At 42.6% G+C, this 19136-nt stretch overlaps 1 long non-coding RNA gene across 2 annotated transcripts in view; it reads right to left on the bottom strand.

Moving 5' to 3' along the window:
• The window catches only part of LOC126926768 (uncharacterized), a 187323-nt gene extending 169785 nt beyond the window's left edge, over nt 1-17538 (bottom strand). The window contains exon 1 of one of the 2 annotated variants that reach the window (XR_007714851.1): nt 17438-17538. This is a non-coding gene — a long non-coding RNA (uncharacterized LOC126926768). Of the gene's footprint in view, nt 1-16594; nt 16696-17437 lie in introns of those variants that run through there. The other variant, XR_007714852.1, reaches the window with a different exon arrangement.
• Nucleotides 17539-19136: the final 1598 nt, after the last annotated feature.

The following is a 19136-nucleotide window of genomic DNA, read 5'->3' as shown; positions in this document are numbered from 1 at the left end:
GTAAACATTTGTCAGTAGGGAATTCGATAAAGACTTCCGGCTCCTCGGGCTGGTGCGATTATTTCAATGTCCGTATGTGCCAAACCGTTGGTTTGTGACACACCTTTACGCGTCCCTCGCTCGCTGCGCTCGCTCGAAAACTATTGCCCAACCTAAAACCAATCCATCTTGCGTTCATTATTCGATGTGGTGGCGACTTATTTCAAATTTGCGAACGTGTCACATCGGTTGTTAGGTTGGACTAGATTTTTACGAGCGAGCGGAGCGAGCGAGCAACGATCACAATTTCCAAGCTATACATATACCTTATATTGCCTTGCATTTGTTTCGTGTTATTACCAAATTTTCTCAGACATTTCGGACATCACGTTGCACTATAGTATGTGGAAATAGTACTATTTATGTGAAACTTTTCATAAACTGTAAACATTTGTCAGTAGGCAATAGGATAAAGACTTCCGGCTCCTCGGGCTTGTGCGAATATTTCAATGTCCGTATGTGCCAAACCGTTGGTTTGTGACACACCTTTACGCGTCTCTCGCTCGCGGCGCTCGCTCGAAAGCTATAGCCTAACCTAAAACCATACATCTTGCGTTCATTATTCGATATGATGGCGAAATATATCGAATTTGCGAACGTGTCGGATCGGTTGTGAGGTTGGACTAGATTTTTACGAGCGAGCGGAGCGAGCGAGCAACGATCACAATTTCCAAGCTATACATATACCTTATATTGCCGTGCATATATTTCGTGTTATTACCTAATTTTGTCAGCCATTTCTGACATCACATTGCACTTTACTATGTGGAAATAGTACTATTTATGTGAAACTATTCATAAACTGTAAACATTCGTCAGTAGGCAATTCGATAAAGACTTCCGGCTCCTCGGGCTGGTGCGAATATTTCAATGTCCGTATGTGCCAAACCGTTGGTTTGAGACACACCTTTACGTGTCCCTCGCCCGCTGCGCTCGCTCGAAAGCTATTGCCCAACCTAAAACCAATCCATCTTGCGTTCATTATTCGATATGGTGGCGACTTATTTCAAATTTGCGAACCTGTCGCATCGGTTGTTATGATGGACTAGATTTTTACGAGCGAGCGGAGTGAGCGAGCAACGATCACAATTTCCAAGGTATACATATACCCTATATTGCCTTGCATTTGTTTCGTGTTATTACCTAATTTTGTCAGCCATTTCTGACATCACATTGCACTTTACTATGTGGAAATAGTACTATTTATGTGAAACTATTCATAAACTGTAAAAATTTGTCAGTAGGCAATTCGATCAAGACTTCCGGCTCCTCGGGCTGGTGCGAATATTTCAATGTCCGTATGTGCCAAACCGTTGGTTTGTGACACACCTTTACGCGTCTCTCGCTCGCTGCGCTCGCTCGAAAGCTATAGCCTAACCTAAAACCATACATCTTGCGTCCATTATTCGATATGGTGGCGACATATGTCGAATTTGCGAACGTGTCGGATCGGTTGTGAGGTTGGACTAGATTTTTGCGAGCGAGCGGAGCGAGCGAGCAACGATCACAATTTCCAAGCTATACATTTACCTTATATTGCCTTGCATTTGTTTCGCGTTATTACCTAATTTTCTCAGCCATTTCTGACATCACATTGCACTTTACTATGTGCAAATAGTACTATTTATGTGAAACTATTCATAAACTGTAAACATTTGTCAGTAGGCAATTCGATAAAGACTTCCGGCTCCTCGGGCTGGTGCGAATATTTCAATGTCCGTATGTGCCAAACCGTTGGTATGTGACACACCTTTACGCGTCCCTCGCTCGCTGCGCTCGCTCGAAAACTATTGCCAAATCTAAAACCAATCCATCTTGCGTTCATTATTCGATATGGTGGCGACTTATTTCAAATTTGCGAACGTGTCGCATCGGTTGTTAGGTTGGACTAGATTTTTACGAGCGAACGGAGCGAGCGAGCAACGATCACAATTTCCAAGCTATACATATACCTTATATTGCCTTGCATTTGTTTCGTGTTATTGCCTAATTTTCTCAGACATTTCGGACATCACATTGCACTGTAGTATGTGGAAATAGTACTATTTGAGTGAAACTATTCATAAACTGTATACATTTGTCAGTAGGAAATTCGATAAAGACTTCCGGCTCCTCGGGCTGGTGCGAATATTTCATTGTCCGTATGTGCCAAACCGTTGGTTTGTGACTCACCTTTACGCGTCCCTCTCTCGCTGCGCTCGCTCGAAAACTATTGCCCAACCTAAAACCAATCCATCTTGCGTTCATTATTCGAAATGGTGGCGACTTATTTCAAATTTGCGAACGTGTCGCATCGGTTGTTAGGTTGGACTAGATTTTTACGAGCGAGCGGAGCGAGCGAGCAACGATCACAATTTCCAAGCTATACATATACCTTATATTGCCTTGCATTTGTTTCGTGTTATTACCTAATTTTCTCAGACATTTCGGACACAACATTGCACTGTAGTATGTGGAAATAGTACTATTTATGTGGAACTATTCATAAACTGTAAACATTTGTCAGTAGGCAATTCGATAAAGACTTCCGGCTCCTCGGGCTGGTGCGAATATTTCAATGTCCGTATGTGCCAAACCGTTGGTTTGTGACACACCTTTACGCGTCTCTCGCTCGCTGCGCTCGCTCGGAAGCTATAGCCTAACCTAAAACCAATCCATCTTGCGTTCATTATTCGATATGATGGCGAAATATATCGAATTTGCGAACGTGTCGGATCGGTTGTGAGGTTGGACTAGATTTTTACGAGCGAGCGGAGCGAGCGAGCAACGATCACAATTTCCAAGCTATACATATACCTTATATTGCCTTGCATATATTTCGTGTTATTACCTAATTTTGTCAGCCATTTCTGACATCACATTGCACTTTACTATGTGGAAATAGTACTATTTATGTGAAACTATTCATAAACTGTATACCTTTGTCAGTAGGCAATTCGATAAAGACCTCCGGCTCCTCGGGCTGGTGCGAATATTTCATTGTCCGTATGTGCCAAACCGTTGGTTTGTGACTCACCTTTACGCGTCGCTCGCTCGCTGAGCTCGCTCGAAAACTATTGCCCAACCTAAAACCATTCAATCTTGCGTTCATTATTCGATATGGTGGCGACTTATTTCAAATTTGCGAACGTGTCGTATCGGTTGTAAGGTTGGACTAGATTTTTACGAGCGAGTGGAGCGAGCGAGCAACGGTCAGAATTTCCAAGCTATACATATACCTTATATTGCCTTGCATTTGTTTCGTGTTATTACCTAATTTTCTCAGCCATTTCTGACATCACATTGCACTTTACTATGTGCAAATAGTACTATTTTTGTGAAACTATTCATAAACTGTAAACATTTGTCAGTAGGCAATTCGATAAAGACTTCCGGCTCCTCGGGCTGGTGCGAATATTTCAATGTCCGTATGTGCCAAACCGTTGGTTTGAGACACACCTTTACGTGTCCCTCGCCCGCTGCGCTCGCTCGAAAGCTATTGCCCAACCTAAAACCAATCCATCTTGCGTTCATTATTCGATATGGTGGCGACTTATTTCAAATTTGCGAACCTGTCGCATCGGTTGTTATGATGGACTAGATTTTTACGAGCGAGCGGAGTGAGCGAGCAACGATCACAATTTCCAAGGTATACATATACCCTATATTGCCTTGCATTTGTTTCGTGTTATTACCTAATTTTGTCAGCCATTTCTGACATCACATTGCACTTTACTATGTGGAAATAGTACTATTTATGTGAAACTATTCATAAACTGTAAAAATTTGTCAGTAGGCAATTCGATCAAGACTTCCGGCTCCTCGGGCTGGTGCGAATATTTCAATGTCCGTATGTGCCCAAACCGTTGGTTTGTGACACACCTTTACGCGTCTCTCGCTCGCTGCGCTCGCTCGAAAGCTATAGCCTAACCTAAAACCATACATCTTGCGTCCATTATTCGATATGGTGGCGACATATGTCGAATTTGCGAACGTGTCGGATCGGTTGTGAGGTTGGACTAGATTTTTGCGAGCGAGCGGAGCGAGCGAGCAACGATCACAATTTCCAAGCTATACATTTACCTTATATTGCCTTGCATTTGTTTCGCGTTATTACCTAATTTTCTCAGCCATTTCTGACATCACATTGCACTTTACTATGTGCAGATAGTACTATTTATGTGAAACTATTCATAAACTGTAAACATTTGTCAGTAGGCAATTCGATAAAGACTTCCGGCTCCTCGGGCTGGTGCGAATATTTCAATGTCCGTATGTGCCAAACCGTTGGTATGTGACACACCTTTACGCGTCCCTCGCTCGCTGCGCTCGCTCGAAAACTATTGCCAAACCTAAAACCAATCCATCTTGCGTTCATTATTCGATATGGTGGCGACTTATTTCAAATTTGCGAACGTGTCGCATCGGTTGTTAGGTTGGACTAGATTTTTACGAGCGAGCGGAGCGAGCGAGCAACGATCACAATTTCCAAGCTATACATATACCTTATATTGCCTTGCATTTGTTTCGTGATATTACCTAATTTTCTCAGCCATTTCTGACATCACATTGCACTTTACTATGTGGAAATAGTACTATTTATGTGAAACTATTCATAAACTGTATACCTTTGTCAGTAGGCAATTCGATAAAGACCTCCGGCTCCTCGGGCTGGTGCGAATATTTCATTGTCCGTATGTGCCAAACCGTTGGTTTGTGACACACCTGTACGCGTCACTCGCTCACTGCGCTCGCTCGAAAACTATTGCCCAACCTAAAACCAATCCATCTTGTGTTCATTATTCGATATGGTGGCGAAATATATCGAATTTGCGAACGTGTCGGATCGGTTGTGAGGTTGGACTAGATTTTTACGAGCGAGCGAAGCGAGCGAGCTACGATCACAATCTCCAAGCTATACATATACCTTATATTGCCTTGCATATATTTCGTGTTATTACCTAATTTTGTCAGCCATTTCTGACATCACATTGCACTTTACTATGTGGAAATAGTACTATTTATGTGAAACTATTCATAAACTGTAAAAATTTGTCAGTAGGCAATTCGATCAAGACTTCCGGCTCCTCGGGCTGGTGCGAATATTTCAATGTCCGTATGTGCCAAACCGTTGGTTTGTGACACACCTTTACGCGTCTCTCGCACGCTGCGCTCGCTCGAAAGCTATAGCCTAACCTAAAACCATACATCTTGCGTCCATTATTCGATATGGTGGCGACATATATCGAATTTGCGAACGTGTCGGATCGGTTGTGAGGTTGGACTAGATTTTTACGAGCGAGCGGAGCGAGCGAGCAACGATCACAATTTCCAAGCTATACATTTACCTTATATTGCCTTGCACTTGTTTCGTGTTATTACCTAATTTTCTCAGCTATTTCTGACATCACATTGCACTCTACTATGTGCAAATAGTACTATTTATGTGAAACTATTCATAAACTGTAAACATTTGTCAGTAGGCAATTCGATAAAGACTTCCGGCTCCTCGGTCTGGTGCGAATATTTCAATGTCCGTATGTGCCAAACCGTTGGTATGTGACACACCTTTACGCGTCCCTCGCTCGCTGCGCTCGCTCGAAAACTATTGCCAAACCTAAAACCAATCCATCTTGCGTTCATTATTCGATATGGTGGCGACTTATTTCAAATTTGCGAACGTGTCGCATCGGTTGTTAGGTTGGACTAGATTTTTACGAGCGAGCGGAGCGAGCGAGCAACGATCACAATTTCCAAGCTATACATATACCTTATATTGCCTTGCATTTGTTTCGTGTTATTGCCTAATTTTCTCAGACATTTCGGACATCACATTGCACTGTAGTATGTGGAAATGGTACTATTTATGTGAAACTATTCATAAACTGTATACATTTGTCAGTAGGCAATTCGATAAAGACTTCCGGCTCCTCGGGCTGGTGCGAATATTTCATTGTCCGTATGTGCCAAACCGTTGGTTTGTGACTCACCTTTACGCGTCTCTCGCTCGCGGAGCTCGCTCGAAAAATATTGCCCAACCAAAAACCAATCCATCTTGCGTTCATTATTCGATATGGTGGCGACTTATTTCAAATTTGCGAACGTGTCGTATAGGTTGTAAGGTTGGACTAGATTTTTACGAGCGAGCGGAGCGAGCGAGCAACGATCACAATTTCCAAGCTATACATATACCTTACATTGCCTTGCATATATTTCGTGTTATTACCTAATTTTGTCAGCCATTTCTGTCATCAGATTGCACTTTACTATGTGGAAATAGTACTAGTTATGTGAAACTATTCATAAACTGTAAACATTTGTCAGTAGGCAATTCGATAAAGACTTCCGGGTCCTCGGGCTGGTGCGAATATTTCAATATCCGTATGTGCCAAACCGTTGGTTTGTGACACACCTTTACGCGTCCCTCTCTCGCTGCGCTCGCTCGAAAACTATTTCCCAACCTAAAACCAATCCATCTTGCGTTCATTATTCGATATGGTGGCGACTTATTTCAAATTTGCGAACGTGTCGCATCGGTTGTTAGGTTGGACTAGATTTTTACGAGCGAGCGGAGCGAGCGAGCAACGATCACAATTTCCATGCTATACATATACCTTACATTGCATTGCATTTGTTTCGTGTTATTACCTAATTTTGTCAGCCATTTCTGACATCACATTGCACTTTACTATCTGCAAATAGTACTATTTATGTGAAACTATTCATAAACTGTAAAAATTTGTCAGTAGGCAATTCGATCAAGACTTCCGGCTCCTCGGGCTGGTGCGAATATTTCAATGTCCGTATGTGCCAAACCGTTGGTTTGTGACACACCTTTACGCGTCTCTCGCTCGCTGCGCTCGCTCGAAAGCTATAGCCTAACCTAAAACCATACATCTTGCGTCCATAATTCGATATGGTGGCGACATATATCGAATTTGCGAACGTGTCGGATCGGTTGTGAGGTTGGGCTAGATTTTTACGAGCGAGCGGAGCGAGCGAGCAACGATCACAATTTCCAAGCAATACATATACCTTATATTGCCTTGCATTTGTTTCGTGTTATTACCTAATTTTCTCAGCCATTTCTGACATCATATTGCACTTTACTATGTGCAAATAGTACTATTTATGTGAAACTATTCATAAACTGTAAACATTTGTCAGTAGGCAATTCGATAAAGACTTCCGGCTCCTCGGTCTGGTGCGAATATTTCAATGTCCGTATGTGCCAAACCGTTGGTATGTGACACACCTTTACGCGTCCCTCGCTCGCTGCGCTCGCTCGAAAACTATTGCCAAACCTAAAACCAATCCATCTTGCGTTCATTATTCGATATGGTGGCGACTTATTTCAAATTTGCGAACGTGTCGCATCGGTTGTTAGGTTGGACTAGATTTTTACGAGCGAGCGGAGCGAGCGAGCAACGATCACAATTTCCAAGCTATACATATACCTTATATTGCCTTGCATTTGTTTCGTGTTATTGCCTAATTTTCTCAGACATTTCGGACATCACATTGCACTGTAGTATGTGGAAATAGTACTATTTATGTGAAACTATTCATAAACTGTATACATTTGTCAGTAGGCAATTCGATAAAGACTTCCGGCTCCTCGGGCTGGTGCGAATATTTCATTGTCCGTATGTGCCAAACCGTTGGTTTGTGACTCACCTTTACGCGTCTCTCGCTCGCGGAGCTCGCTCGAAAAATATTGCCCAACCAAAAACCAATCCATCTTGCGTTCATTATTCGATATGGTGGCGACTTATTTCAAATTTGCGAACGTGTCGTATAGGTTGTAAGGTTGGACTAGATTTTTACGAGCGAGCGGAGCGAGCGAGCAACGATCACAATTTCCAAGCTATACATATACCTTACATTGCCTTGCATATATTTCGTGTTATTACCTAATTTTGTCAGCCATTTCTGTCATCAGATTGCACTTTACTATGTGGAAATAGTACTAGTTATGTGAAACTATTCATAAACTGTAAACATTTGTCAGTAGGCAATTCGATAAAGACTTCCGGGTCCTCGGGCTGGTGCGAATATTTCAATATCCGTATGTGCCAAACCGTTGGTTTGTGACACACCTTTACGCGTCCCTCTCTCGCTGCGCTCGCTCGAAAACTATTTCCCAACCTAAAACCAATCCATCTTGCGTTCATTATTCGATATGGTGGCGACTTATTTCAAATTTGCGAACGTGTCGCATCGGTTGTTAGGTTGGACTAGATTTTTACGAGCGAGCGGAGCGAGCGAGCAACGATCACAATTTCCATGCTATACATATACCTTACATTGCATTGCATTTGTTTCGTGTTATTACCTAATTTTGTCAGCCATTTCTGACATCACATTGCACTTTACTATCTGCAAATAGTACTATTTATGTGAAACTATTCATAAACTGTAAAAATTTGTCAGTAGGCAATTCGATCAAGACTTCCGGCTCCTCGGGCTGGTGCGAATATTTCAATGTCCGTATGTGCCAAACCGTTGGTTTGTGACACACCTTTACGCGTCTCTCGCTCGCTGCGCTCGCTCGAAAGCTATAGCCTAACCTAAAACCATACATCTTGCGTCCATAATTCGATATGGTGGCGACATATATCGAATTTGCGAACGTGTCGGATCGGTTGTGAGGTTGGGCTAGATTTTTACGAGCGAGCGGAGCGAGCGAGCAACGATCACAATTTCCAAGCAATACATATACCTTATATTGCCTTGCATTTGTTTCGTGTTATTACCTAATTTTCTCAGCCATTTCTGACATCATATTGCACTTTACTATGTGCAAATAGTACTATTTATGTGAAACTATTCATAAACTGTAAACATTTGTCAGTAGGCAATTCGATAAAGACTTCCGGCTTCTCGGGCTGGTGCGAATATTTCAATGTCCGTATGTGCCAAACCGTTGGTTTGTGACACACCTTTACGCGTCCCTCGCTCGCTGCGCTCGCTCGAAAACTATTGCCCAACCTAAAACCAATCCATCTTGCGTTCATTATTCGATGTGGTGGCGACTTATTTCAAATTTGCGAACGTGTCGCATCGGTTGTTAGGTTGGACTAGATTTTTACGAGCGAGCGGAGCGAGCGAGCAACGATCACAATTTCCAAGCTATACATATACCTTATATTGCCTTGCATTTGTTTCGTGTTATTGCCTAATTTTCTCAGACATTTCGGACATCACATTGCACTGTAGTATGTGGAAATAGTACTATTTATGTGAAACTATTCATAAACTGTATACCTTTGTCAGTAGGCAATTCGATAAAGACCTCCGGCTCCTCGGGCTGGTGCGAATATTTCATTGTCCGTATGTGCCAAACCGTTGGTTTGTGACTCACCTTTACGCGTCGCTTGCTCGCTGAGCTCGCTCGAAAACTATTGCCCAACCTAAAACCATTCAATCTTGCGTTCATTATTCGATATGGTGGCGACTTATTTCAAATTTGCGAACGTGTCGTATCGGTTGTAAGGTTGGACTAGACTTTTACGAGCGAGCGGAGCGAGCGAGCAACGATCACAATTTCCAAGCTATACATATGCCTTATATTGCCGTGCATATATTTCGTGTTATTACCTAATTTTGTCAGCCATTTCTGACATCACATTGCACTTTACTATGTGGAAATAGTACTATTTATGTGAAACTATTCATAAACTGTAAACATTTGTCAGTAGGCAATAGGATAAAGACTTCCGGCTCCTCGGGCTGGTGCGAATAATTCAATGTCCGTATGTGCCAAACCGTTGGATTGTGACACACCTTTACGCGTCCCTCGCTCGCTGCGCTCGCTCGAAAACTATTGCCCTCCCTAAAACCAATCCATCTTGCGTTCATTATTCGATATGGTGGCGACTTATTTCAAATTTGCGAACGTGTCGCATCGGTTGTTAGGTTGGACTAGATTTTTACGAGCGAGCGGAGCGAGCGAGCAACGATCAGAATTTCCAAGCTATACATATACCTTATATTGCCTTGCATTTGTTTCGTGTTATTACCTAATTTTCTCAGCCATTTCTGACATCACATTGCACTTTACTATGTGCAAATAGTACTATTTTTGTGAAACTATCCATAAACTGTAAACATTTGTCAGTAGGCAATTCGATAAAGACTTCCGGCTCCTCGGGCTGGTGCGAATATTTCAATGTCCGTATGTGCCAAACCGTTGGTTTGAGACACACCTTTACGTGTCCCTCGCTCGCTGCGCTCGTTCGAAAACTATTGCCCAACCTAAAACCAATCCATCTTGCGTTCATTATTCGATATGGTGGCGACTTATTTCAAATTAGCGAACGTGTCGCATCGGTTGTTATGATGGACTAGATTTTTACGAGCGAGCGGAGCGAGCGAGCAACGATCACAATTTCCAAGGTATACATATACCTTATATTGCCTTGCATTTGTTTCGTGTTATTACCTAATTTTCTCAGACATTTCGGACATCACATTGCACTGTAGTATGTGGAAATAGTACTATTTATGTGAAACTATTCATAAACTGTAAACATTTGTAAGTAGGCAATAGGATAAAGACTTCCGGCTCCTCGGGCTGGTGCGAACAATTCAATGTCCGTATGTGCCAAACCGTTGGTTTGTGACACACCTTTACGCGTCACTCGCTCACTGCGCTCGCTCGAAAACTATTGCCCAACCTAAAACCAATCCATCTTGTGTTCATTATTCGATATGGTGGCGAAATATATCGAATTTGCGAACGTGTCGGATCGGTTGTGAGGTTGGACTAGATTTTTACGAGCGAGCGAAGCGAGCGAGCTACGATCACAATTTCCAAGCTATACATATACCTTATATTGCCTTGCATATATTTCGTGTTATTACCTAATTTTGTCAGCCATTTCTGACATCACATTGCACTTTACTATGTGGAAATAGTACTATTTATGTGAAACTATTCATAAACTGTAAAAATTTGTCAGTAGGCAATTCGATCAAGACTTCCGGCTCCTCGGGCTGGTGCGAATATTTCAATGTCCGTATGTGCCAAACCGTTGGTTTGTGACACACCTTTACGCGTCTCTCGCACGCTGCGCTCGCTCGAAAGCTATAGCCTAACCTAAAACCATACATCTTGCGTCCATTATTCGATATGGTGGCGACATATATCGAATTTGCGAACGTGTCGGATCGGTTGTGAGGTTGGACTAGATTTTTACGAGCAAGCGGAGCGAGCGAGCAACGATCACAATTTCCAAGCTATACATATACCTTATATTGCCTTGCATTTGTTTCGTGTTATTGCCTAATTTTCTCAGACATTTCGGACATCACATTGCACTGTAGTATGTGGAAATAGTACTATTTATGTGAAACTATTCATAAACTGTATACATTTGTCAGTAGGCAATTCGATAAAGACTTCCGGCTCCTCGGGCTGGTGCGAATATTTCATTGTCCGTATGTGCCAAACCGTTGGTTTGTGACTCACCTTTACGCGTCCCTCGCTCGCGGAGCTCGCTCGAAAAATATTGCCCAACCTAAAACCAATCCATCTTGCGTTCATTATTCGATATGGTGGCGACTTATTTCAAATTTGCGAACGTGTCGTATAGGTTGTAAGGTTGGACTAGATTTTTACGAGCGAGCGGAGCGAGCGAGCAACGATCACAATTTCCAAGCTATACATATACCTTATATTGCCTTGCATTTGTTTCGTGTTATTACCTAAATTTCTCAGCCATTTCTGACGTCACATTGCACTTTACTATGTGGAAATAGTACTATTTATGTGAAACTATTCATAAACTGTAAACATTTGTCAGTAGGCAATAGGATAAAGACTTCCGGCTCCTCGGGCTGGTGCGAATATTTCAATGTCCGTATGTGCCAAACCGTTGGTTTGTGACACACCTTTACGCGTCTCTCGCTCGCTGCGCTCGCTCGAAAGCTATAGCCTAACCTAAAACAATAGATCTTGCGTCCATTCTTCGATATGGTGGCGACATATATCGAATTTGCGAACGTGTCGGATCGGTTGTGAGGTTGGGCTAGATTTTTACGAGCGAGCAGAGCGAGCGAGCAACGATCACAATTTCCAAGCTATACATATACCTTATATTGCCTTGCATTTGTTTCGTGTTATTACCTAATTTTCTCAGCCATTTCTGACATCACATTGCACTTTACTATGTGCAAATAGCACTATTTATGTGAAACTATTCATGAACTGTAAACATTTGTCAGTACGCAATAGGATAAAGACTTCCGGCTCCTCGGGCTGGTGCGAATATTTCAATGTCCGTATGTGCCAAACCGTTGGTTTGTGACACAACTTTACGCCTCTCTCGCTCGCTGCGCTCGCTCGAAAGCTATAGCCTAACCTAAAACCATACATCTTGCGTTCATTATTCGATATGGTGGCGACATATATCGAATTTGCGAACGTGTCGGATCGGTTGTGAGGTTGGACTAGATTTTTACGAGCGAGCGGAGCGAGCGAGCAACGATCTCAATTTCCAAGCTATACATATACCTTATATTGCCTTGCATTTGTTTCGTGTTATTACCAAATTTTCTCAGACATTTCGGACATCACGTTGCACTATAGTATGTGGAAATAGTACTATTTATATGAAACTATTCATAAACTGTAAACATTTGTCAGTAGGCAATAGGATAAAGACTTCCGGCTCCTCGGGCTTGTGCGAATATTTCAATGTCCGTATGTGCCAAACCGTTGGTTTGTGTCACACCTTTACGCGTCTCTCGCTCGCTGCGCTCGCTCGAAAGCTATAGCCTAACCTAAAACCATACATCTTGCGTCCATTATTCGATATGGTGGCGACATATATCGAATTTGCGAACGTGTCGGATCGGTTGTGAGGTTGGGCTAGATTTTTACGAGCGAGCGGAGCGAGCGAGCAACGATCACAATTTCCAAGCTATACATATACCTTATATTGCCTTGCATTTGTTTCGTGTTATTACCTAACTTTCTCAGCCATTTCTGACATCACATTGCACTTTACTATGTGCAAATAGTACTATTTATGTGAAACTATTCATAAACTGTAAACATTTGTCAGTAGGGAATTCGATAAAGACTTCCGGCTCCTCGGGCTGGTGCGAATATTTCAATGTCCGTATGTGCCAAACCGTTGGTTTGTGACACACCTTTACGCGTCCCTCGCTCGCTGCGCTCGCTCGAAAACTATTGCCCAACCTAAAACCAATCCATCTTGCGTTCATTATTCGATGTGGTGGCGACTTATTTCAAATTTGCGAACGTGTCGCATCGGTTGTTAGGTTGGACTAGATTTTTACGAGCGAGCGGAGCGAGCGAGCAACGATCACAATTTCCAAGCTATACATATACCTTATATTGCCTTGCATTTGTTTCGTGTTATTACCAAATTTTCTCAGACATTTCGGACATCACGTTGCATTATAGTATGTGGAAATAGTACTATTTATGTGAAACTATTCATAAACTGTAAACATTTGTCAGTAGGCAATAGGATAAAGACTTCCGGCTCCTCGGGCTTGTGCGAATATTTCAATGTCCCTATGTGCCAAACCGTTGGTTTGTGACACACCTTTACGCGTCTCTCGCTCGCGGCGCTCGCTCGAAAGCTATAGCCTAACCTAAAACCATACATCTTGCGTTCATTATTCGATATGGTGGCGAAATATATCGAATTTGCGAGCGTGTCGGATCGGTTGTGAGGTTGGGCTAGATTTTTACGAGCGAGCGGACCGAGCGAGCAACGATCACAATTTCCAAGCTATACATATACCTTATATTGCCTTGCTTTGTTTCGTGTTATTACCTAACTTTCTCAGCCATTTCTGACATCACATTGCACTTTACTATGTGCAAATAGTACTATTTATGTGAAACTATTCTTAAACTGTAAACATTTGTCAGTAGGGAATTCGATAAAGACTTCCGGCTCCTCGGGCTGGCGCGAATATTTCAATGTCCGTATGTGCCAAACCGTTGGTTTGTGACACACCTTTACGCGTCCCTCGCTCGCTGCGCTCGCTCGAAAACTATTGCCCAACCTAAAACCAATCCATCTTGCGTTCATTATTCGATGTGGTGGCGACTTATTTCAAATTTGCGAACGTGTCGCATCGGTTGTTATGTTGGAATAGATTTTTACGAGCGAGCGGACCGAGCGAGCAACGATCACAATTTCCAAGCTATACATATACCTTATATTGCCTTGCTTTGTTTCGTGTTATTACCTAACTTTCTCAGCCATTTCTGACATCACATTGCACTTTACTATGTGGAAATAGTACTATTTATGTGAAACTATTCATAAACTGTATACATTTGTCAGTAGGCAATTCGATAAAGACTTCCGGCTCCACGGGCTTGTGCGAATATTTCAACGTCCGTATGTGCCAAACCGTTGGTTTGTGACACACCTTTACGCGTCTCTCGCTCGCGGCGCTCGCTCGAAAGCTATAGCCTAACCTAAAACCATACATCTTGCGTTCATTATACGATATGGTGGCGAAATATATCGAATTTGCGAACGTGTCGGATCGGTTGTGAGGTTGGACTAGATTTTTACGAGCGAGCGGAGCGAGCGAGCAACGATCAGAATTTCCAAGCTATACATATACCTTATATTGCCTTGCATTTGTTTCGTGTTATTACCTAATTTTCTCAGCCATTTCTGACATCACATTGCACTTTACTATGTGCAAATAGTACTATTTATGTGAAAATATTCATGAACTGTAAACATTTGTCAGTACGCAATAGGATAAAGACTTCCGGCTCCTCGGGCTGGTGCGAATATTTCAATGTCCGTATGTGCCAAACCGTTTGTTTGTGACACACCTTTACGCCTCTCTCGCTCGCTGCGCTCGCTCGAAAGCTATAGCCTAACCTAAAACCATACATCTTGCGTTCATTATTCGATATGGTGGCGACTTATTTCAAATTTGCGAACGTGTCGCATCGGTTGTTAGGTTGGACTAGATTTTTACGAGCGAGCGGAGCGAGCGAGCAACGATCAGAATTTCCAAGCTATACATATACCTTATATTGCCTTGCATTTGTTTCGTGTTATTACCAAATTTTCTCAGACATTTCGGACATCACGTTGCACTATAGTATGTGGAAATAGTACTATTTATGTGAAACTATTCATAAACTGTAAACATTTGTCAGTAGGCAATAGGATAAAGACTTCCGGCTCCTCGGGCTTGTGCGAATATTTCAATGTCCGTATGTGCCAAACCGTTGGTTTGTGTCACACCTTTACGCGTCTCTCGCTCGCTGCGCTCGCTCGAAAGCTATAGCCTAACCTAAAACCATACATCTTGCGTCCATTATTCGATATGGTGGCGACATATATCGAATTTGCGAACGTGTCGGATCGGTTGTGAGGTTGGGCTAGATTTTTACGAGCGAGCGGAGCGAGCGAGCAACGATCACAATTTCCAAGCTATACATACACCTTATATTGCCTTGCATTTGTTTCGTGTTATTACCTAACTTTCTCAGCCATTTCTGACATCACATTGCACTTTACTATGTGCAAATAGTACTATTTATGTGAAACTATTCATAAACTGTAAACATTTGTCAGTAGGGAATTCGATAAAGACTTCCGGCTCCTCGGGCTGGTGCGATTATTTCAATGTCCGTATGTGCCAAACCGTTGGTTTGTGACACACCTTTACGCGTCCCTCGCTCGCTGCGCTCGCTCGAAAACTATTGCCCAACCTAAAACCAATCCATCTTGCGTTCATTATTCGATGTGGTGGCGACTTATTTCAAATTTGCGAACGTGTCGCATCGGTTGTTAGGTTGGACTAGATTTTTACGAGCGAGCGGAGCGAGCGAGCAACGATCACAATTTCCAAGCTATACATATACCTTATATTGCCTTGCATTTGTTTCGTGTTATTACCAAATTTTCTCAGACATTTCGGACATCACGTTGCACTATAGTATGTGGAAATAGTACTATTTATGTGAAACTATTCATAAACTGTAAACATTTGTCAGTAGGCAATTCGATAAAGACTTCCGGCTCCGCGGGCTGGTGCGAATGTTTCAATGTCCGTATGTGCCAAACCGTTGGTTTGTGACACACCTTTACGCGTCTCTCGCTCGCTGCGCTCGCTCGAAAGCTATAGCCTAACCTAAAACAATACATCTTGCGTCCATTATTCGATATGGTGGCGACATATATCGAATTTGCGAACGTGTCGGATCGGTTGTGAGGTTGGGCTAGATTTTTACGAGCGAGCGGAGCGAGCGAGCAACGATCACAATTTCCAAGCTATACATATACCTTATATTGCCTTGCATATATTTCGTGTTATTACCTAACTTTCTCAGCCATTTCTGACATCACATTGCACTTTACTATGTGCAAATAGTACTATTTATGTGAAACTATTCATAAACTGTAAACATTTGTCAGTAGGCAATTCGATAAAGACTTCCGGCTCCTCGGGCTGGTGCGAATATTTCAATGTCCGTATGTGCCAAACCGTTGGTTTGTGACACACCTTTACGCGTCCCTCGCTCGCTGCGCTCGCTCGAAAACTATTGCCCAACCTAGAACCAATCCATCTTGCGTTCATTATTCGATGTGGTGGCGACTTATTTCAAATTTGCGAACGTGTCGCATCGGTTGTTAGGTTGGACTAGATTTTTACGAGCGAGCGGAGCGAGCGAGCAACGATCACAATTTCCAAGCTATACATATACCTTATATTGCCTTGCATTTGTTTCGTGTTATTACCAAATTTTCTCAGACATTTCGGACATCACGTTGCACTATAGTATGTGGAAATAGTACTATTTATGTGAAACTATTCATAAACTGTAAACATTTGTCAGTAGGCAATTCGATAAAGACTTCCGGCTCCGCGGGCTGGTGCGAATGTTTCAATGTCCGTATGTGCCAAACCGTTGGTTTGTGACACACCTTTACGCGTCTCTCGCTCGCTGCGCTCGCTCGAAAGCTATAGCCTAACCTAAAACAATACATCTTGCGTCCATTATTCGATATGGTGGCGACATATATCGAATTTGCGAACGTGTCGGATCGGTTGTGAGGTTGGGCTAGATTTTTACGAGCGAGCGGAGCGAGCGAGCAACGATCACAATTTCCAAGCTATACATATACCTTATATTGCCTTGCATATATTTCGTGTTATTACCTAACTTTCTCAGCCATTTCTGACATCACATTGCACTTTACTATGTGCAAATAGTACTATTTATGTGAAACTATTCATAAACTGTAAACATTTGTCAGTAGGCAATTCGATAAAGACTTCCGGCTCCTCGGGCTGGTGCGAATATTTCAATGTCCGTATGTGCCAAACCGTTGGTTTGTGACACACCTTTACGCGTCCCTCGCTCGCTGCGCTCGCTCGAAAACTATTGCCCAACCTAGAACCAATCCATCTTGCGTTCATTATTCGATGTGGTGGCGACTTATTTCAAATTTGCGAACGTGTCGCATCGGTTGTTAGGTTGGACTAGATTTTTACGAGCGAGCGGAGCGAGCGAGCAACGATCACAATTTCCAAGCTATACATATACCTTATATTGCCTTGCATTTGTTTCGTGTTATTACCAAATTTTCTCAGACATTTCGGACATCACGTTGCACTATAGTATGTGGAAATAGTACTATTTATGTGAAACTATTCATAAACTGTAAACATTTGTCAGTAGGCAATAGGATAAAGACTTCCGGCTCCTCGGGCTTGTGCGAATATTTCAATGTCCCTATGTGCCAAACCGTTGGTTTGTGACACACCTTTACGCGTCTCTCGCTCGCGGCGCTCGCTCGAAAGCTATAGCCTAACCTAAAACCATACATCTTGCGTTCATTATTCGATATGGTGGCGAAATATATCGAATTTGCGAACGTGTCGGATCGGTTGTGAGGTTGGACTAGATTTTTACGAGCGAGCGGAGCGAGCGAGCAACGATCACAATTTCCAAGCTATACATATACCTTATATTGCCTTGCATTTGTTTCGTGTTATTACCAAATTTTCTCAGACACTTCGGACATCACGTTGCACTATAGTATGTGGAAATAGTACTATTTATGTGAAACTATTCATAAACTGTAAACATTTGTCAGTAGGCAATAGGATAAAGACTTCCGGCTCCTCGGGCTTGTGCGAATATTTCAATGTCCGTATGTGCCAAACCGTTGGTTTGTGACACACCTTTACGCGTCCCTCGCTCGCTGCGCTCGCTCGAAAACTATTGCCCAACCTAAAACCAATCCATCTTGCGTTCATTATTCGATGTGGTGGCGACTTATTTCAAATTTGCGAACGTGTCGCATCGGTTGTTAGGTTGGACTAGATTTTTACGAGCGAGCGGAGCGAGCGAGCAACGATCACAATTTCCAAGCTATACATATACCTTATATTGCCTTGCATATATTTCGTGTTATTACCTAATTTTGTCAGCCATTTCTGTCATCAGATTGCACTTTACTATGTGGAAATAGCACTCTTTATGTGAAACTATTCATAAACTGTAAACATTTGTCAGTAGGCAATTCGATAAAGACATCCGGCTCCTCGGGCTGGTGCGAATATTTCAATGTCCGTATGTGCCAAACCGTTGGTTTGTGACACACCTTTACGCGTCTCTCGCTCGCTGCGCTCGCTCGAAAGCTATAGCCTTACCTAAAACCATACATCTTGCGTTCATTATTGGATATGGTGGCGACATATATCGAATTTGCGAACGTGTCGGATCGGTTGTGAGGTTGGACTAGATTTCTACGAGCGAGCGGAGCGAGCGAGCAACGATCACAATTTCCAAGCTATACATATAACTTATATTGCCTTGCATTTGTTTCGTGTTATTACCTAAATTTCTCAGCCATTTCTGACGTCACATTGCACTTTACTATGTGGAAATAGTACTATTTATGTGAAACTATTCATAAACTGTAAACATTTGTCAGTAGGCAATAGGATAAAGACTTCCGGCTCCTCGGGCTGGTGCGAATAATTCAATGTCCGTATGTGCCAAACCGTTGGTTTGTGACACACCTTTACGCCTCTCTCGCTTGCTGCGCTCGCTCGAAAGCTATAGCCTAACCTAAAACCATACA

The sequence above is a fragment of the Bombus affinis genome, unplaced genomic scaffold, assembly GCF_024516045.1.
Source record: "Bombus affinis isolate iyBomAffi1 unplaced genomic scaffold, iyBomAffi1.2 ctg00000058.1, whole genome shotgun sequence".
Classification (NCBI taxonomy): Eukaryota; Metazoa; Arthropoda; class Insecta; order Hymenoptera; family Apidae; genus Bombus; species Bombus affinis.
The sequence above is the reverse complement of the archived record's forward strand: the minus strand, read 5'-3'. Positions and strand labels throughout refer to the sequence as shown.